The sequence below is a fragment of the Triticum aestivum genome, chromosome 7A, assembly GCF_018294505.1.
Source record: "Triticum aestivum cultivar Chinese Spring chromosome 7A, IWGSC CS RefSeq v2.1, whole genome shotgun sequence".
NCBI classification, from domain to species: domain Eukaryota; kingdom Viridiplantae; phylum Streptophyta; class Magnoliopsida; order Poales; family Poaceae; genus Triticum; species Triticum aestivum.
Genome location: NC_057812.1, coordinates 644191375 through 644214002, shown reverse-complemented (window position 1 = coordinate 644214002; position 22628 = coordinate 644191375).

The window sequence follows — 22628 nt, the reverse complement described above, 5'->3', positions numbered from 1 at the left end:
CGTATCCGGAATCGTCTCGTTGTTCTGATCAACTTTCATGTAGAAAGTATTTTCATCCGAGTTACGGATTAAAAGATATGATTTTCTAAAGATTTAATCATTTTCTGATTTTAATTATTTATTTTAAAGTCAACATTATCCAAAACAGTATTTGCTGACGTCATCATGACGTCAGCTTGACATCAGCAGTCAACAGAGGTGTTGACCGGTCAACTGACGTGTGGGTCCCACTAGTCATTGACTGTTTAGTCTAATTAGTGTTTAACTAATCTAACTACTGTTTAATTAAACTAATTAGTTAGTTAGGTTAATGTAATTATGATTAATTAACTTAATTAATTCCTTAACTAATTAATTAATTAAATTATTATTATCTATTTATTTATTTTATTTATTTTATATATTATTTTTAATTCCTCTTTTTTTAAACAAAACGTTCTGGGCTGGGCCCCGTTTGTCATAGGGTCATTGGACCAATGCGGGTTAGCGGGCGCAACGGGTGTCGGGCACCAGCCCGAGCGGTTCGGCATGCGCGCGAACCCGGCAATGGGCGCCGCGGGCGTGGCCGAAGACTGAGCGGCGACCAGCGTGCGGGGGCGGCACAGCGAGGCCCCCAGGCCGCAATGGCAACGAGGCCGAGGGCGGGGTGCGCGAGCTGCGGCAGCGAAGGCGGGGATCAGGGGCGGAGCAGAGCTCCGGGGCGCACGGCTGTCGACGATAAGGCGAGGAGGGGCGTGGCCGTGCGTAGCCCTGGCTAGGCAGGGCGGCGCGGGGTCGGCAGTGACCAACAGGGGCGCGGCCACGGTGGGCGCGCACTGGAAGGAGGCCGCGGGCGTGTGCACGTGCGTGGGCGGGGCGAAGCAGCGCGAGGCCGGTGGCCATCGGGGACGGCACCAGGGCCTCTGCGCGGATGGCGGCACGGTCGGATCCGGCGACGGGAGCAGAGGGGGAGAAGAGAGGGGCGATGCTCACGGCGCGGAGTAGGGGTTCGGGGCAGTGGGCTCGGGGGAGGTCGAGGAGGACCGGCGAGGAGGAGGGCGAGGAGGCGTTCGGCGACAACGTGGTCCCGGCGAGGTGGAAGACGGGGACGGCGAGGTCTGGCGACGGACAGCGGCGGGACGGCGCGCGTCCACGGTGTCCGGCGAGGAGGGGGGGTGAGGACGAGCGGTGGTGGTCGGGATCCGGGGGGGTTCGAGCATCGGTGGGGGGGTTTGTCCCGATCCCGATCCAGAACTGGATGGGGGGGAGGGGGAGAGAGCGAGTGGTGCGAGTGGGGGAGAGTGGGGATCGGGTGGGGGTTAGGGTTCGGGGAGGTGGCCTTGTAGGCCAGAGAGGAGGGCCGGCTGGGCCTGGTGGGCCGGCCGGTGCGGAGGCCAGCTGGGCCGCTCGGCCCAGCGTGGGGGGGGGGGTGTTTCTATTTTTATGTTTTTTTTTGTTTGACCTTTTCCTTTTTTTCTATTTTAATTCATTTTAAAATATTCAGACACTTTATAAAAATGTGTGCACTCCACCATAATTACCGATGTAATATTTGACAACCACCGAACTTTTTAGTTTTAATTTTTGAAAACTTTTATTGTCATCATAAATTTGAATTTGAATTTCGAAACGGTTTTGATTTAACCTGTGATTAACTACAGTGACAGAGGTGATGTGGCACCATCAAAGTGAGATTACTGTAGCATGATTATCCGGGCGTCACAATGAATTAGACTTTTGATCGGATGGATAAAAATTTACAACCTCTAGAATTAACGTGGGATTTCGTATGGTGCGTTCGATAAGTAAATATAAGATAGTTTCTCATGCCATGCATAAGTAGCTGGGAGTGGATAATGATTTATCTTGGATATCAACATTGCGTTAAAATGATTGTGATGTAGTATGATCATATGGTATCCTCCTCTGAATGTTTGAGTGGCTTGACTTGGCACATGTTCATGCATGTAGTTGAATCAAAACCAACATAGCCTCTATGATATTTATGTTCATGATGTTCATATCCTACTCATGCTAGTGTCCAATGTTACTTATGCATAATGCATGTTCATGACCATTGTTGCTCTCTAGATGGCCGCTTCTCAATCTAATTTCTAGCCTTCGCCTATAATAAGTGGGAATTCTGCTTGTACATCAAAAACCTTGAACCCAATTTATTCAAGATGAGTCCACCATACCTACCTATATGCGGTATTACCCTGCCGTCCTAAGTAAATTTGCATGTACCATCTCTAAAAACTTCTAATAAATATCCTTTTTGTGTGCCTGGATAGATCATGGAACGATAGGAGGTGGTCGGTATCTTCCATGCTAAGCGGGTTATTCTCAGGTCGAGTGTTTATTCATTCGCCATTGCACGAGAAAAGGGCAGTAATAGGGATGCCGAGTCCTAAACTGCAAACAAAAAAAGCTTACAAATAATCAAACAAAAACTCCCAATGTAGTCAAAACCTTTACTTTTATCGCTTGGGAACCGCCACTAGCGTGCTTAGAATGGAAGATATTGATAATTGATGGTCGTGAAGTAAATTAGAATGGTGCATGTCTCAAAATATCATTTACCTCTGTTTCAAAAATTGAGCTCTGGCACCTCTGCAAATCACTGCTTCCCTCTACAAAGAAACTATCTATTTACTTTTATGTTGTGTCATCATCTTCTAAAATAAGCGCCAGAACCTAAGAGCACTGCTGTCATGCTTATGCATTGTGTGTAGCTAATGTTGGGTGTATCATGACTGGATCTTCTCTACCATGAATTACAATATTTAGTCGTTGGTTGAACTTTGGAGGTGCTCTGCATTTATGTTTTCTGGTCTATGAAAGGGCTAGCGAGATACCACTATTGTCATATTATTGCTCGCTAGCTGATTATGTCATTTGATATGAGTTAATATAATTTTTAAGAGTCGGCATGGTTAGTTATAATGTTGGCTGAAAACCTGGGTGCTATTTAAGCTTATATGCAACTAAGAGCAAAAGAGCTCGTAGAAGTTTCTGTTTTTCACTTTCAGTTTATCAGCTGAATTGCATGAGGACAAGCAAAGGTTTAAGCTTTGGGGAGTTGATATGTCTCCAACGTATCTACTTTTCCTAATGCTTTTCCTCTTCTTTTGGACTCTAATTTGCACAAGTTGAATGAAACTTATTCCGGACTGACGATGTTTTTAGCAGAACTACCATGGTGTAGTTTTTGTGCAGAAATAAAAGTTCTCAGAATGGAACAGAACTTTGCGAGGAATTTTTATATAAATAAAAAGAATTTCTGGAGCCAAGATCCATCGGAGGGGGCACCTGGGTGGGCACAACCCATCAGGGCGCGCCCCCCTCCCAGCACGCCCAGGTGGGTTGTCCCCATCTGGTGGCCCCGCAGACCGTGATTCCAACTCCATAAATACCTATTTTTCAGAAAAAAAATCTAGGAGAAAGAATTATCGCAATGCATGATACGGAGCCGCCGTCACCTCCTGATCTTCATCGGGGGGGGGGGGGCAGATCTGGAGTCCGTTTGGGGCTCCGGGGAGGGGGATCTTTGTTCTTCGTCATCACCAACCCTTCTCCATCGCCAATTCCATGATGTTCCCCACTGGGAGTGAGTAATTCCTTTGTAGGCTCGCTGGTCGGGGAGGAGTTGGATGAGATTCATCATGTAATCGAGTTAGTTTTGTTAGGTCTTGATCCCTAGTATCCACTATGTTCTAAGGTTGATGTTGTTATGACTTTGCCATGCTTAATGCTTGTCACTTTGGGCCCGGGTCCCATGATTTCAGATCTGAACCATTTATGTTATCACCATTATATCTATGTTCTATATCCGATCTTGCAAGTTATAGTCACCTACTACGTGTTATGATCCGGCAACCCTGGAGTGGCAATAGTCGGGACCACTCCCGATGATGACCGTAGTTTTAGGATTTCATGTATTCACCGTGTGTTAATGCTTTGTTTCGGTTCTCTATTAAAAGGAGGCCTTAATATCCCTTAGTTTTCAGTATGGACCCCGCTGCCATGGGAGGGTAGGACAAAAGATGTCATCCAAGTTCTTTCCATAAACACGTACGACTATTTATAGAATACATGCCTACATTATATTGATGAACTGGAGCTAGTGCCGTAGCGCCCTAGGTTATAACTGTCTCATGATGAATATCATCCAACAAGTCACCGATCGAATGCCTATGAATTTATCTTGTATTGTTCTTGCTAAGTTACTACTGCTACTGTAACTGTTGCACTTACTACAAAACTACCACTATCACTGTTACCATTGTTGTTACTGCTGTCACTATTATCAAAACTATCATATTACTTTGCTACTGATCACATTGCTGCAGATAATTAATCTCCAGGTGTGGTTGAATTGACAACTCAACTGCTAAAACCTTCAAATATTCTTTGGCTCACCTTGTGTCAAATCTATAAATTTGGGTTGAATACTCTACCCTCAAAAACCGTTGCGATCCCCTATACTTGTGGGTTATCACGGCTCAGGCACTTGCTCATAGCAGCCCATCCTCCGTCTCAGATGTTCTTGGCGGTGCTTCGTCTTTGGCTGAGCTCGACGCCCTCACGGTACCTGTCACACCTACCCTCTTTAATAAATGTACAATCTCCCGTTTCCATTGCCTTTCGGATGTCTCATGTCGCAGACATGCCTTTGCAGGCCAACGTAACCCCATGCACCATATTGTACACCATCAGCGGCCAGAAGGTGGACGTGGGGAAGGAGATGATAATGAAGGCGAAGGAACAATTGTTCCACAGCCGGCCGACCCCCCCTGACGTCTTCAAGGTTTTCGTGGCCAGTGTCAAACTGGGCCACGAGAATTTGGCTCCTCCGGTACTACTAGGGGGAGATGACAACGTGACCCCGTGGCGGCTTGGCGATTGCAAGAGGTGGGTCCTGTTGTGGCCAAAGAGTCTGCTGCATCTGGAGGCGGCTGGGAGCACACCCACGACCATGTAGCCTCATCAAGGTATGAACATCAACACCCCACCTACCAAATTAGCGTGGCCTCTCGTGCCAGGTGATAGCGGATGTGGTGAGGAAGAGGCTCCATTAGTCGCTGATGACGTCGCCGATGTCGAAGAAGCAATGCATGATATCGATGCCATAGATGAGGATGAGGATGACGATGACACTCTACATTATCTCAATACTGGCGCCTATGTCGATGAACGATTGATGGCTCAGCAGTATGAGTACTCACGGTTTGAGCATCATGAGTCGGTGCCTGAATTGCTGCCTCTGGAGGCTGAACGTTTTATAGACGACCTTCCAGTACCAAAGAAGCATAGGAAGAGAGCGAGGAAAGGCAACAATAAAGCTGCTGCTATGATCTAGCCGCTTTCACAGCCTCGGGTTCAAGACCGTATACCTGTCCCCGGTGCGGCGAAATACCATATCCCCGGTGAACCAATCCTACCTAAGGCAGCGGTAGAGGCCATACACAACGATCTAAGGAGACTTCATGATGTTGTGCTGCAGGGAGAGAAAAGCCTAGTCGCCTCGAAAAATCTAGGATACCCACTCTACATGGTTAACGTGTCGCGGCAAAGGTTGTACGTCGACACATTCCCCGCAGAGAAGTTCTTCCTTCGGTTCAATTACATCTTCGAAATGTTTCACTTGAAACAGATGGATTTTACATTTGTCTGCCTTTTTGCCTTGTACATGAACTACATCATCGGGATTGAGCAGATACCTTATAAATGTGTCGCTGACCCATACTTCATGCATGAGGGTTTCTAGGCAGTCTGCGTAGAGCACCGTGAATACGCGAGGGACTACATCGTCAATTTCATGGTCGCCAATAACGACAAGGAGACAATTCTCATGCCCTATCATCCCATGTAAGTAATCTGCGCCGATATCCTTCCTTCGATTTCAATCATTCATTTGCATGGTGGAGGCTAATTAATTTGAGGTGTACTTATTTTGCACAGCCATGGGCGCGCTGTCCTCATCATCCTTTACCCCCGATTCTCCCAGGCTCTTTACTTGGACTCGTTGAAGAACATGAACAAAAAATATTACACCCACATCAAGTCTGTTCTCGACAGTGCTATCTTCTTCTACGACGTATGGGGTGGAGAGATCAAGACCAGGAAGACAAGGAACTGCAGGCCCGCCTTCGGCCATAAGACTGACTTCTGCTGCATCCAGCAACCGAGTGATAATCTTAGTGATGGATTCTATGTCCTACACCACATGATGGAGTACAGACGGGATCAGCATAACCTTCGCACGTCACCTACATCCGGTGATGCCCATATTCTGCAATGGGCAAAGAACGTAGGAGATATCCCGGATCATCGACTTCAAGCTGAGTTCTAGCACATCCAGCGTGAACTTGTCCAAATCATCATGAAGGAGGTCCTCGAAAAAACAGGTATGTTCTACGAGGAAGGGCAAATGTCGCGGGAAGACGTCAGAACACGTGTAGCCGCTCAGCATCTCAACCTGAAGCCTTTCACTAAGCTCGGGGACTATCTCCCTAACTTGGATGGATATCACGACATGTTGGAGTGATAGTCGATATATGACAATGTGTCCGTTTAGTACATACTTTCTGAGTGATGAAACTTTGAGTTATGCACGACGAAACTTTATTTGTGATGTAATTAAACTGTCCTCCTCAACTAGCGAAGATCACTCTAGTTAGGGCATTTTGGGTATGATGAACTTTTTTATTTATGCTTATGATATGTTGCTTATATTTTTTCCAAGTTTGTCTCTTTTCTGTTGCTCAACTATATATGTTGCATATCATTGACTCGTGTGACGATTTATGTGCATAGATCATCGATGACGAAGAAGTGCTACGCCAGGAGTATACGACGAGTGACAAGAGTGTCAGGCCTCGGTGTACCGGTTTCCGGTTTCAGAGCGGCAGCCAGTAGTTAGTTTAGGTTCACGCTAGTGCGAGAGAGGGATACGAACCGACGCCTCAAGAAGTAATACATTATGTATGATGAGACATGTCATGTAACTTGTATAGCTATATTGTGATTATGATGTGACGACATGATTTGTGTTGGAAGATATGATGAGACTATTATATGTATGATACGATGAGCATATTGCATGTTTATGATATGATTAGAATATTGTATAAAACCTATACAAAAACATCACAAATATGCAGCAAAAAAAGATATGAGAAAATATGTAGTAGCGCTCTTTAGTGCTGGACAGAAAAATGCAACTACTAAAGCACCTAGCAGTAGCGCTGGTATGGGAAGCGCTACTGCTAAGTAGGTATACAAGTAGCGCGTGTCAACACGTGGTACTGCTAAATGTTAGTTGTTGTGCCTTATTAGTAGCGCGGATACCCGCGCTACTGATACACCCAATACCCGCGCTACTGCTAGGCTTTTCCCTAGTAGTGATAGTGGGGGTAGATGGTGACGAGGGACGAGGGGCGACTAGTGAGGCGAGGCATCGCTTGCTCGGCAGTGGAGGTGGACAACGACATAATCGCCAAGAACAGAGGGAGAGAGGGAAAGGGTCAGGATAGGACAAGTATGGGAGTTTCATGTGAGATTGGATTTTGTTCTCACCTCTATTTGATTGTGGGGGTCCAATGAAGGCTTCCAACCACAAATCAAAGGTTCGCAGCCAGAACCTTGGATGTGTGTCTGGGATCATGGATGGATGCCATGTAGATAAGGACGACAAATAAGAATATTAGACGTGATTTTGGTTTCCCTCCATTTTGGTGACACTCTTCCTTAAGCAAGGCAGCTGCAACACGTGGACCAGATCGAGCACATGGCGCAAGTGGAAGGCAACCGACCGGATGTGGCGATCAGTCAGGCGCTGATGAATATTTCTCAAATTCCGTTGTTTTTCTTCTATTGTGAAGGTGGCCTAAGAGCCACTCTAGTAGTTCCCCTAAAAAACTTTTCGTAAAAGTTGTTTTATGGGATGACCATCTAATTTAGGGAAAACTGACTTACAACTACTTTTTTGAGTTCCCGTAAAAGTCTCCCCTATTTTTTTCTATTTTATATTAGAAGTAGCCTATGACCCGCCAATCAGTGACAGTTGCGGCACGGTGACACGGGTCGGCAAGCTGACGTAACTGGCTGTAGTGGTTGTGGTCGACGATGTTGCTGGTGCCATTTCGGAAGCTAGAGGAGCATGAGGTGGCGCAACGGTGGGGAGGCTTGACAATGGCCGGCGCCGTCTGCGGTGGTTGGCATGGCCAAGGTACGGGTCGTATGGCGCATGAGGCACCTCACATGTGAGCTTGTCCCGACGTCATGACATGAAATTGCAGGCGGTGATGATGGTGGCGCAACTACGGTGGTTGGCGGTACTGCTGGTGGAGTCGCGGCGCGGGACCATGGCGGTGGTATGACGGTATCTGAGACATAAAGTTCAGGCAGTTTTAGGCTAGCAAATTATATGAGAAGGTCACTTTTCCGTAAAAAAACTTTTAGGAAACTTCTGGGTTTACAAGAGCTGTTTGAAGGCTATTTTTGCCTCTATTTCCCGTAAACGACATTTTTTGCGAACATGAAAGCTATTGGAGTGGCTCTAAGTCTTGTGATTTTAAACTGTGATTTCTGTAGTTTGTATGGTGGTAAGTGCTAAGGACATCTCCAACGTCATTCCTAAAATGGACACACTATTTGTCCTACAGATTGTCAGGATCAGTCCACAAACATGAATACAGAATCCGGCAATCCAATGACATCCCCTAAAAGCTGCAACTATCCTTCATTTTAAATGCATAGCAATATGAGCAATAATGTGGTATTCATAAAATCCAATCACAATCAAAAAGAGGCGGATGCTTATAGTTTTACTATGCACGATCACAAAAAATCTGTCCGGGAGTCCATGAGAAAAAATGACATTTTTGCCCTCCCAGACATGCTCTCCGAGCCTCTTCACTCACTCTGCCACCGCTTCCTCCTCCTCATCCACCTCCTCACTATCCATCTCCTTCTGGAACATCTTCATTGCGGCTTCCAAACGGTTCAGCACATTATAACATATGAATGAAGCGCACCATCATCATCGCAACTTGGTACACTCTGAAGTGGCCATGAGCTCAACCTTCTACTCTTCGTGTTTGCTCTTCTCCTCTTCGAGGTTGATCTTCTTCTCGGTTGCTGCCATCAAGATGTTGAACCTCTCCGATTTCTTTTCACCCTACATATCATAGTGCTTGACATATGCCTCCTTCTTCGCCAAGATGTTCTCGAACCTCTCTGTCATATTGATCGGCACCCCTTCTCGCTTCAAATAGGCGCGGAAATGATTGGAGAGGAGAGTGTGGGAAAGCATTGGTTTTGGCTCACAATGCATGGGCGGAGGCTCGAACTTCTGTAGTGCCACCTTCGTTTGTTTATGATTTGCAGGGAAATCAGATGCGTTCGCAGACAAATACTAGACCACGTTAATGATAAATTGTTTCTGGACAATTTGATCTAATAAATTGCATGGACTTTGAGGGTCCACGTGGAAGAGTCAAATAAAACGTACGGTGCAGTTCATCCAAGATCTAATCTACTAGATGCTAAAAATGAATGGGAAAGAGTCTACATAACCTTGTAGACCGAGAGTGGGAACGTTCTAAAGAACGTGGTTGGTGCAGTCATTCTTTCTTCGCGATCTAATCCGATCAAGCACCGCATGAATGACACCTTCAAGATATGTACACGTACGACTCAGTGACGTCTCCTTCTCCTTGATCTAGCAAGCAAGAGGGATAGGTAGATGGGATCTAGCTGTCACGTCCTAGATTTTTTCCCAAATCCGGAGTGTTCAAAAAATTCACAGGGAACTAAAATTTTTGTTAGGAAATACCCATGGATTGCCTAGATTTGATGCTGATTGACTATGTTTTGCTTGATTAATTTCCTAGGAGGGATAAAATCCCAGCGCAACTAGTTGAAACCTAGCTCGCTCTGGTAGAAACAAAACCATTTACAAATACTTATTGGGCATAAGGCTATACATAATAAGTCCAAAGTAATATTCAAGCCAAAATTTTCCAAGAATTGTATTGGATTTGCTTTGAAATCAATTCAAACATCAAAGGGAATTATTTTAAAATGGATTTCGATTATTTTGCACGAAGATGAATTTCATAAGTCAAAATAATTACCTCGACCCTATGTCAATTTTCTGAAATGGATTTGAAATACATTTGGTTTTGAAACCAAATTCAAATTCAAATGGAAAATGCAAGTAGGAAAAATTATTTGCCCAAAATTCCCACCACAAATATACCATTTGGAATTTAGAAATGATTCACTATTGGAAGAAAAATTAAATTCAAAGTCTGTGAATTTATAGATGGAAACAGAAAAAGAAGAAAAGAGAAAACAAAAAACAGAAAAATAAAAGAAAAAGGAAAAGCCCAGCCAACCAGGATAGCGCCCCAGCCCGCCTCTCTCTCTCTCTCACCCATAGACATGCGGGTCCTGCATGTCAGCTCCTTCGTCCCCCACCTCGCGATGACCATCCATGATGCCCATGTCGTGCATTCCCGCGCACACGATGTCCACTCGTGCGCTCTCCGGCCACGCTGAGCCTCGCCACCGCGCGTATAAGAAACCCCCAACTGCCTCTGCAAAACCCCCAACCTCATGACGCCCGTCGCTGCAAGGCTGGTCCGCCGCGAGCTTGCCATTGCCGCACTGCCCTTTGATGACCCACGAGTGTAGGTGGTCTATCATAGCCTTTTCGATAAGTAAGAGTGTCAAACCCAACAAGGAGCAGAAGGAAATGATACACAGTTTTCAGTAAGGTATTCTCTGCAAGCACTGAAATTATCAGTAACAGATAGTTTTGTGATAAGGTAATTGGTATGAGTAGCAAGTAATGAAAGTAAATAAGGTGCAGCAAAAAGGCCCAATCCTTTTTGTAGCAAAGGACAAGCCTGGACAAACTCTTATATGAAGGAAAGCGCTCCCGCGAACACATGGGAATTATCGTCTAGCTAGTTTTCATCACGTTCATATGATTCGCATTCAGTACTTTGATAATTTGATATGTGGGTGGACCGGTGCTTGGGTACTATTCTTACTTGGACAAGCATCCCACTTATGATTAACCCCCATTGCAAGAATCCGCAACTACAACAGAAGTATTAAGGTAAATCTAACCATAGCATGAAACATATGGATCCAAATCAGCCCCTTACGAAGCAACACATAAACTAGGATTTAAGCTTCTGTCACTCTAGCAACCCATCATCTACTTATTACTTCCCAATGCCTCCCTCTAGGCCCAAACAATGGTGAAGTGTCATGTAGTCGACGTTCACATGACACCACCAGAGGGATGACAACATACATCTTATCAAAATATCGAACGAATACCAAATTCACATGACTACTTGTAGCAAGACTTCTCCCATGTCCTCAGGAACAAACGTAACTACTCACAAAGCATATTCATGTTCATAATCAGAGGGGTATTAATATGCATAGTGGATCTGAACATATGATCTTCCACCAAGTAAACCAACTAGCATCAACTACAACGAGTAATCAACACTAATAGCAACCCACGGGTACCAATCTGAGGTTTGGATACAAAGATTGGATACAAGAGATGAACTTGGGTTTGAGATGAGATGGTGTTGGTGAAGATGTTGATGGAGATTGACCCCCTCCCGATGAGAGGATCATTGGTGATGACGATGGTGATGATTTCCCCCTCCCGGAGGAAAGTTTCCCTGGCAGAACAGATCTGCTGGAGCCCTAGATTGGTTCGCCCGGGGGGTAGGGAGCTTCCCCCACCCTCGTGGCCAGGGTGTGGGCCCTCTCTGGTGGATTCTTTAGTCAGTATTTTTTATTACTTCCAAAAAGAAATTCCGTGAAGTTTCAGGACTTTTGGAGCTGTGCAGAATAGGTCTCTAATATTTGCTCCTTTTCCAGCCGAGAATTCCAGCTACCAGCATTCTCCCTCTTCATGTAAACCTTGTAAAGTAAAAGAGAATAGGCATATGTATTGTGACATAACATGTAATGACAGCCCATAATGCGATAAATATTGATATAAAAGCATGATGCAAAACGGACGTATCAACTCCCTTAAGCTTAGACCTCGCTTGTCCTTAAGCAAAAGCCGATAAAATAAAATAGGGCATCATGATCATTTTTAGAGTAACACTATTCTGATTATGGAATCAGAATAGTTATTCGGATCACGGTCGGCCCTATATAGGGTACGATCGGGATGTTCCGAACACCCGAACCGATAGCTAACAAAAAAAACCCACCGAACCATCCCCACCTACCGCACCTCCCAATCTCCCCTCGATACCAACCCAGCCGTTTCCACCCCAGGAATCCCCCGACCAACCCACCGCCCCGCCCTTGATCCCTCACGCCGCTGCCGCCCCCAGCCCTGATCCCGTGCGCCCCCGTCCCCGCTCTGACCTCGCGCGCCGCCGTCGCTGCCCCGACAACCCAAGGCACCGCTGCCCCAAGATGGGAAGGCAGCCGCCGCCGAGAAAGAAGCTCCGGGTAGGGCGGAAGATGGGCACTGTGGCCGCCTGCAAGGAAGAAGATTCGGGCGGAGAGGAAGATGGCGATGGATGCCGCGGACGAGCAAGGAGGGGAGGCGGCAGAGCGGTCGCCTCATCTCCCTATCCTGCGGCACTCCGGCGACTGGAGCAAGGTAAGGCAGAGCACGGGACTGGGAGCGGCTAGAGGAGCTAAGTCAGGGCCCGTTCCGCAGCTCTTCGACGGATAAGACCACGGTGGTGCTGGTCGGGTGGCCACACTCGCCTCCTCTTGCACTGCTCGTGGTCTCCATCAAGCACGCATGAAAGAGACGGGCTGTAGGAAGTGAGAGGGCCAGGATTCGCCTCTATCAATGGAATTCTTTACCACGCAACTTATTTGAACTGCACCACCCCTATGCCTTCTTCCTCGTATCTGAGGCTCCCAATAGATAGTAGATTTTATTGCCAGTGGAGCGATGTGGTCTGAGTCCTCTCTATCCATGTGTTTGATTTTTTTTTGTGCAGATGCAGCAGGAAGTGCAGATGTACCATATTCTGAATTTTGAATCTTGTCTCCTGAACTACTCCTCACCGCCACCACTTCTACTACCGGTGGTAACCCTCGTCGCCACACCTGGAACCGGTTGTCCGTCAATAGAAGGCGGTCTGTGTCGGGTGGTAGGTGCGACATATGCCAACGGGTGGCTTATCATTGTGGGAGCCAGTAAGACATCGCCGGTGCCTGGAAACGGGATAAGGCGAAGACATGCACGCCGGTGGATCTTACCAAGCTTCGGGTCTCTCCATGGAGATAACACCCCTACTGCTGCTCTGCGGGTTCTCCGCATGATCACTAGATGAACAAGTAGCTACACAATGCTCCTTGAGCTGTTTGGTGGGAGGAGGAAGAAGGGCACGGCTAGCCTGCTTCTTCTCCTTGTGTGGTGTCTAGGACTAGCAGGGGGTCCAACCCTTTGCGTGGGTGCCCCGGGGGGTTTATATAGGCCTACCCCCCAGGGGTACAACGGTAATCCGACTGGCGCGGGGCCCAGCCGTCTGTGACTACGCTCGCCGGCTTCTGCGCCGGCTGCTGGGGCCCGCCGACTGGTGGGTCCCGCCGGCTGCCGGCCCCTTGGTCGACAGGTAGGCCCCACTATCCAGGGCCTGGTCGGCGGCTGGTTACTGTGGCTCCATCTTGGTGACGTAGGCTTTGTCGTGGTAGGCGCGGCTACAGTGCCGCCGCCCGTCGGGAGATCGCTGTAGCCTCACCGCGTCTTGTGTCCTTAATGGGGCATCCCCTTCGAGGGAGGCGGCAAGCCGACTGCAGGGAGCCGGCTCTGTGTTAGGCCGACTGGTTGGAGGCGTAGCCGCCTTCGGGCGTCTCTCTACCCGAAGGGGCCCACCATCTATGGGCCATGCAGGCGGCCCATCGTGGGTGACACCAAGGTCAACATGGCAACAGTGCCGCGCCGGACGGGTCATGCCTACCCCGTACGACGCACTGTGCCAGGCGTGCTCCGGAATTCGGGGGTGGCAGGCTTCACTGTAGCCACGCCCCGTTGCACTGCCGTTAGGTGGGTGCAAACTTTGAGGGTACGGTCTCGACCGCTTTATGGGAGCCGGCTTCTTGGAGTCGGCCTTCTCATGGCCGGCTTCCCGAAGTCGGCCCTCCCGTGGCTTCCTTCATGAGGGCTAAAGTCGGACCGCCTTCCAAAAGCCGGCCTGGGTGGCAGCCAGCAAGGGGAAGGCTGCTCCATGTCTTGGATTCTTGAGAGCCGGACAGGCTCGTATATTTTTCAGAAGGGCCAGGGGAGGCCGGCTAGGCTACCCATGGCTATTTACGCCAATAGTAGTCCCCGAAGCTGATCGAGCTCCGAGGCGGTCAAAGGGACGAGAAGCTTGGTCAGCCTGGCGCCTTCTTTTGAAGGTGAAAAACTACACTAGCTAAGAAAAAGAAAATGGCTTCCTATCCTGAAGAGCCGGCTTTGCTGATGTATGCCGATTTTGGGGAGCCCTGCGTCTTGCAGGCGAGAAAGTGGTCGACCCGCGTGCTGACCGCGGGCCCTCCCACAGGCCATGTGGCAGCGAGACCCTGCCATCGCACGCGCGCGACGGGACGCCGCCGTAGGCCCGGGCCCGCCACTCCTAGGCCTCGGCCCGAACGCTGATCTTCTGCGGCCTAGGTGGACCGCTTGCCTTCCCGTGGCGATTTTATTTCGCCATCAGGGCGCAACAAGTGCAGGACGTGGGGGAGTGGGCACGATCGATCCCCACGTTTCCCCACGCCGCGCCTCCTCGGCTCCGCCACGCGAGCCTATAAGTAGGGGGAGGAGGGGGAGCGACAGCGGTTCGCACGCTCCCTCTCGCTCCGCCCCCTCTCGTCCTCATTTCTTCCTCTCGTTGCCGCCGCAGCCTCCCGCCTCAGCGCCGCCGCGCCTCCACATCGTCTCGCTCCCATGGCGCTGTCGAGCTCGTGGGACGGCTCCAACGTCCATGAGGACCACGTTGAATTCCTCCGCCAGACTCGGCGCCTGCCCGACGCCAACCTCATGCGGGTCCGCCTGGCGCCGAAGACGGAGATTTCGCTGGCGCCAGAGGAGGGCGAGCGGGTCGTCTTCCGCTTGCACTTCCTGCGCGGCTTCGGCCTTCCGGCGAGCGGATTTCTGTGCTCCTTCCTCGAGTTCTACAACCTTCAGCCGCATCACCTCACGCCCAATGCGGTGATGCTGCCGTCGGCCTTCGTCTTCCTCTGCGAAGGTTTCTTGGGGCTGCTCCCCACGCTGGAGCTCTGGGGGGAGTTCTTCCAGAGCAAGCTCGGCACCGTCGTCGCAGGCGTGCCCGCCCCCTGCGGGGCCTTCATCGCCATGAGGAGGGCGAGCGAGAACAACCCATTCCTGCCTATCCCCCTGATCCAGTTGGTGAAGATCTGGCAGAAATCATATTTCTACGTGAAGAACATCGCCGAGCAAGGAGACCACGTCAACCTGCCGGCTTACGTAGCCGGCCCGCCGGCTGGGAGGCAGCCCTCATGGAGTTTCCGGTCCCGGTCACTGTCTCAGGCCAGGAACGCCACCGTCTCGGTCGGAAAACCTGAACGGGCTGACTTGGTGGCCGCCTTCGTGGAGCGCCGGATATCTCCTCTCCAAAGCAAACCCCACATGATGTGCCAGATGAGCGGCCGCTTCGACCCAAGCCGGATGAGCACCAGGGAGATGCCTCATGCGGAGGTGTCTTACATGGTAAACTATGTCTCCAACTGCAAGCTCGCCGAAGACTGGCGATACGGCAAGGCGCCGTATTCTCGCGCCAACCCTCCGCCCGTGGTAAGTTTTCCTTTTCTTCTTCTTGTTGGTAGCCGGCTTCATGATGGCCGGCTTCTGATCAGTCGGTTCTTCTTAGCAGAACCCCCTTCTCCCGCATACGGCCGGGGCAGCGGGGATAGAACGCCAGTATGCCCCCAACAGCACGGTGGACGACGTTGACGACCCGGACTTGGGGGCGGCCGCCATGGAAGATGCCGTCGTGGGGGACGACGCTGAGCCCAGGGGCTTAAGGCTCACCGCCAGCTTCGAGGACCGGCCAGATGACGCTGAAGCCAAAGTCGCCCCGCGTCGCCAGCCGGTGGCCGACCTTCAAGGCGCGGGCTCGTCCGTTGCGCCGGCTGCCGGCGGCGGCGTGCAGAAGCACCGGGCCGCTTCAGGCCTCTTCGGCAGTCGGCCGAAGAAGTCCAAAGCCTCCACCGCGGTGACCAAGCGAGACGAGGCGGCTGCGAAAGCGGCCCGCTTCCGCAAGGCGGTGAAGCAGCCTCAGGCGGTCTCAGCGTAAGTCGTCAATTGCCTTGTCGCATGCCCTTCATCATTCTCTTCTTGTTCGAGCATTCTTCTTAATTTCTTCCGCTTGCTGGACAGGGTGCCGCTTTCTCTTGAGCGTGGTCCGGGCGGCTCCGTAGTTGGGCCGACTGGAGGTTCTTCAAGCTCTCGCCGCGTGGACCCCCGCACCGACCTCAAGGAGGCCACAGAGCGGAACACCCATGAAGCGCGGGAGGAGCGCGAGGCGGCGGAGAAAGCAGCCGCCTAGGCAGCGAGGGAGCAGGCCGACGCGGCAGCCAGGGCCCAGACGGAGGCGGCGACCGCGGAGCCGAAGGCGGAGGGTTCGCGCAACCAGCCTCCGCTGCTCGCCATTCCCCTTCGAGCCATGGCCCCCAACACCCCTTTGCCCTTGGCGGAGGAGATCGTCCAAGACCCGCCGCTGATGGAGAGGGGGGAGGACCCCGTGGCCTTTGCGCGGAGAGCGCTGCCAGCAGCGCCAACCGGAGCGGGCCAAGGTGGCCAATCGTCAGCGGAGCCAGAGGGGCCGACCGGGGGTGAGCCGGAGAACAGAGCCGGCCGCGAGGTGCAGCCGGTGATGGGCCGGTGCGCAGGGGGAGGCGCCGCTCCACCGGAGTTGCGCCGAACCGCGGGCGCAGGCCAGTCGGCGAAAGATCTGGAGACTCCCAGCGGGGGGACTGGCGAGCTGAATGTGGCGGCTCAAGGGGTCCGGAGCCGGCTGCAAGCTCAGGCCGCCCTGCTGCAACAGTTCACTCAGGAGTTCCTGTCGACGCGAGCCACCATCCGGGTGAGTCCTTCATTCTTGGCCGCTTTGCTCTCTTAATTTCTTCCGTGGGGGCGCGTCAGCGCACCCACTGGGTGTAGTCCCCGAGATTCGGGCCGACTGCTGCGCAGTCGGGTCGGATCTTTCTTGACGGCTACCTTATTTCTGCCTCTTGTCTGAAATTCCAGGAATATCACAACCTCCATGCTGCCGCCTTCAACTCCCAGGCTCGGGAGTTGAGCCGGAGGACCGACGACCTGGCCGACAGCCGAAGTAAGTACTTGATCTTATCTGTCTCCTATGGGGGCGCATCAGCGCACCCACTGGGTGTAGTCCCCGAGATTTGGGCCGACTGCTGAGCAGTCGGGTCGGATCTTTCTTGACTACTCTTTCCTTATTGGTTTTTCTTTTTCTTTGTCTTCAGGGGCCAACGCCGACTTGAGGAAGGAGCTCGGCGAAGCGAAGGCCGCCCTTCATACCAAGGATGCCGAGTACGCTGCCTTGGTCCAGGAGCGTGATCGCCTGGCCAAGAAGCTGGCCGACCAGGAGAAGAGCCACAAGGCGGCCCTGCAGGCGGCGCAGGATAGCGAAGCCGCCCTGAAGGCAGAGTATGAGACCGAGGCGGCGAGCTGGGCTAAGACACGGCGAGCCCTGGATGAAGGCTTCGGCCTGATCGAGGATTTGATCGACGGTAAGCCGCCTTCCTCGCCCCTCTCCTGCCCCTTGCCGCGTGGGTTTTTGGCTTATCTTGAGTTGCTACTTGTTTTTTGGTGCAGACTACTTCCCCGGCTACTCCGCCTTCGCCGCCCAAAGCATTGAGGCCCATCATGAGGCGCGCCATCAGGCGGGGGCCAACATCGCGTCGGATGCGAACCGGACGCTTGTGGAGCAGCTCTTGGCTATCCAGGCGCGGTTGCAGCCGGCTCATCGGATGCTTCGCCGGCTCCAACATGCCGGGGCGCAAGTGTTGGCCGCCCTCTGGCCCGGCGAGACGATCCCCCGCACCCCAAGCCGAACTGCCGACTGGCTAGAGGTCGCAGTCGGTCGCTTTGAGGCTTGGAAGGCGTCGGCGGCCCGCCTCGGAGCCGGGCGGGCGTTGGAGTTCGTTCGGGCTTGGTACCCAGGGCTGAGCCTGGACCAGCTGCGCACTTGGCGGATGGAGGCCGACGCGGAGCTGGAGGAGGTGAGGCCGGCTATCGCCCAGCGGCTTCGACGATCGCCGAGTGCACCGACATCAGCGTTTTCGCACCCGAAATCGATGATGACGGTGTTGCTCAGCCGGAGGAGTGGTTCGGGCTGAACCCGGCGGTGGGCGAGGACTCGGCGGAGGAGATTGCCTCCAGCGACGAGGGCGAGGATGACGAAGAGGAGGACGGCGAAGACGTCGAGCCGGCTGGTGGAACAACCGGCCGACCTCAGGCCGACCGTGCCTCCAGCAACGAGGCGCGTGGAAGCGCGCCCTCTACGGGAGGCGGTGACCAAGCCGAAGTTCGCCAGCCGGCCGCTCCTTCAGCCGGCACGACCATCTCCGCCAACCAGTCCGGCTCGTCGGTCGCTCCGCCAGCTTGACCTGCCGTCTTTATCTTTCCTGCTTGTTGTCTTTTGAACAATCTTCATTAAGTTTTCGCAGTTCCACCCACTGGGGGTGTATCCAAACTATGTTGAATGCTGGCCTCTCGGAGGTCTTTTATGTAAATATTGTTATGTGCATGTTTGGTTTCCATTCGCGTATGCTTTTTATCCTTAGGCCTTTTCCTTTGCCGCCTTCCCTCTTTGGGGAGGCAAGTACTTGAGCTTTCTTGGATTGAAGTGAAGTGAATGGAAACCGGCCGGCCGGCTACTCTGGTAGCCAGTCGGCGGTGGGAGAAAAACCGGCTTTTGTTATATTAGTCCGTTAGTCCCTAGCCGTTTTTCGTGTGGGCGCCCGTTCCTGCCTTTAACTCTTGCCAGCCGGACAGCCGGTTCTTCGAACTGCGACTTTTGGCAAGAGAAGGCTTGGGAGCCGGCACACTACTTGTCTGACTGCGGGTAGGACTTCTAATATAACTCCAGTCGGCCAGTCCCCGAGCCGACTAGTCGAACCCGGTGCCGGACGGAACAAGTAAATGAAATGACAAGGTCATAAGCATGATACTTTTCATTCATAAATAAGGGATGGCAGTCCCCGAGCCCTCCTCGGGGGGCCTATTGTCTCGTACTTAATACAAAAGTTAGCGTGATACATACTGCATTTCAACTGTAAAATCTTCGAAGGAGGTTGGCGTTCCATGGTCGTTCCGACTCCTTGCCGGAGTCGTCTCTCTTGCGTGCCTTCGGCTTCTGTGCATCGATCAGGTAGTAGGAGTCGTTGCCTAGAGCTCTGCTGATGACGAAGGGGCCTTCCCAAGGGGCCGAGAGTTTGTGCTGGCCGGCTGTTCGCTGGATCAGCCGGAGCACAAGATCGCCCTCTTGGAAAGATCTTCGTCTGACCTTCCGGCTGTGGTAGCGGCACAAACCCTGCTGGTAGATGGTAGACCGGCTGAGGGCTAACAGCCGGCTTTCTTCCAGCAGGTCGACACCGTCTTCTCATGCTTCCTTGGCCTCCGCTTCCGTGTACATGGTTACTCGAGGCGAGTCGAACTCGATGTCAGTTGGGATGACCGCCTCGACACCATACACAAGGAAGAAAGGGGTGAAGTCGGTTGACTTGTTTGGTGTAGTGCGCAGACTCCAGAGGACAGCCGGCAGCTCGTCGAGCCAACAGCCGGCTGAACGCTCTAGAGGTATGACCAGTTGGGGCTTGATGCCGGAGAGGATTAGGCCGTTGGCTCGCTCGACCTGGCCATTTGACTGCGGGTGGGCGATGGATGAAATGTCCAGTCGGATACCTTGGGCTGCGCAGAAACGCGCCAAGGTTCCTTTGGCAAAATTCGTGCCATTGTCGGTGATGATGTTGTGTGGCACGCCGTACCGAGTTATTCTGTCTGCAATGAACGTCACAGCAGTCGGCCCATTCAGCTTCTTGATCGGCTTTGCCTCAATCCACTTGGTGAATCTGTCCACGGCGACGAGCAAATGCGTCATGCCGCCGCGCGCCGTCTTGAATGGGCCCACCATGTCCAGTCCCCAAACGGCGAAGGGCCAAGTGAGGGGAATGGTCTTGAGTGCCGAAGCCGGCATGTTTTGCTTGGAGCTGAAGAGTTGGCACCCCTTGCAATGTTTAACTAATTCTTTGGCATCATCCAAAGCAGTCGGCCAGAAGAAACCATGGCGGAAGGCTTTGGCGACAAGTGATCTTGAGGCCGCATGGTGGCCGCATTCTCCTTGGTGAATGTCTATGAGGATTGCAATGCCCTTCTCTTGCTTGACGCACCGTTGGAGGATTCCAGTGACACTGCGCTTGACTAGTTCTCTGTTGACGATTGCGTACGCTCCGGCTCGACGTTGGACTTGTCTTGCTTCTGTTTCGCCAGCCGGCAGATCTTGGTTTACTAGGAAGTTGAGGATAGACTGAGCCCATGATGGAGCCGCGACTTCTTCTACTTCCAAAGTGGCTACCGCCACCAGGGTGGGCGGGCTGGGTGGTGAGATGCTGGAGTCGGTCGCCGGCTGTTGTGCTGGTGCAGTCCCCGGGCCGGCTACCGCAGTCCCCGAGCCGGGTGTGGCAGTCCCCGAGCCGGTTGCCGAAGTCCCCGGGCCGGCTGTGGGAGTCTCGGGGTCGCCTGCTTGGTTCTTCGAGCCGGACCCGGCCGCATCGGGGTCAGGCGGCACGAAGATGGAGTCGGACTCTGGAGACGGCTTGATGGACGGCTTGAGGAGGCGTTGTAGAGCGACGCCGGTTGGAATTGCTTGCCGAGTGGAGCCTATTCGAGCCAGGGCATCGGCTGGCTCGTTGTCGGCTCGCGGTACGTGGAGGAACTCGCATCCTTCAAAGTATCCGCTGAGTTGTTGACCAGGAAGCGGTAGCTCGCCATGTTTGCGTCCTTGGCGTCCCAGTCGCCGGATGATTGCTGGACCACCAGGTCCGAGTCGCCATAACATAGGATCGGGTGAATGCCAAGTTCTTTGGCAAGCCGGAGCCCGTGTATGAGCGCCTCGTACTCAGCCACGTTGTTGGAGGCGGCAAAGTGGATCTGTAGCGTGTATCTGAGCTTGTCGCCTTTGGGAGAGGTAAGGACGACGCCGGCTCCCAAGCCGGTGCGCATCTTGGACCCGTCGAAGTGCATGCGCCAATGGGTGGAGTCGGGAGCCGGCGGCAGGTACTGGGTCTCGGCCCAGTCGACGAGGAAGTCGGCCAGTGCTTGGGACTTGATGGCGGTGCGGGGCTGGTAGAAGATCGTGTAGGGGGCCAGCTCGATGGCCCATTTCGCCACCCGGACGGATGCGTCCCGGCTGCCTATGATCTCGGCCAGCGGGGCGGTGCATACGACCGTGACGGGATGCTCTTGAAAGTAGGGCTTCAGCTTCTTGGCGGTGAAGTACACGCCGTAACACATCTTCTGGTAGTGCGGGTAGTTCTGCTTTGAGGCGGACAGCACCTCGCTCAAATAATACACCGGCCTCTGGACCGGCTGGGCTCGGCCTTCTTCTGGGCGTTGGACTACGATGACGGTGCTGACCACCCGGCTGGTTGCGGCGATGTAGAGGAGCATGGGCTCTTTCTCAGTCGGCGCCGCAGAACGGGCGGCGTGGCCAGCATCTTCTTCAGCTCGTGAAAAGCTTGGTCGGCCTGGTCGTTCCACTCGAAGTGAGTGCTCTTCTTCATGAGGCGGTAGAGGGGGAGAGCTTTCTCTCCGAGCCGGCTGATGAAGCGGTTCAAGGAGGCCAAGCACCCGGTGAACTTTTGAATGTCTCGAAGCTTGGTGGGGATCGCCATTCTCTCGATGGCCTTGATCTTCACCGGGTTGCATTCGATGCCGCGTTCGGAGACCAGGAAGCCTAGGAGCTGGCCGGCTGGCACTCCGAACACGCATTTCTCGGGGTTGAGCTTGATTTGGAACCGGCGTAAGTTCTCAAACGTTTCCTTGAGGTCTCCCAGCAAGGTGCCGCGCTTCTCCGTCTTCACCACGATGTCGTCCACGTAAACGTGAGCGTTTCTGCCGAGTTGCTTGAGGAGGCACTTCTGCATGCAACGCTGAAAAGTGGCACCGGCATTTCTCAAGCCGAATGTCATAGTCAGGTAGCAGAAGGCTCCAAATGGCGTGATGAAGGCGGTCTTCAGGCGGTCGTCCGGATCCAGCTTTATCTGGTGATATCCGGAGTAGGCATCCAAGAAACTCAACAGCTCGCATCTAGCTGTGGAGTCTATCACTTGGTCAATCCTTGGCAGGGCAAAGGGATCTTTGGGGCAAGGCCTTGTTGAGGCTCGTGTAGTCTATACACATGCGCCACTTGTTATTCTTCTTTAGCACAAGGACCGGGTTGGCGAGCCATTCTGGAAAGAAAACTTCCATAATGAAGCCGGCGAAGGGGTTTCTCCCACAATCCTGCGTTTCTCCTCCGACAGTCGGCGAAGGGGTTGTCTGACTAGCTTTGCGTCCTCTCGGACATGTAGTTTGTGCTCGGCGAATTTCCTCGGAACACCCG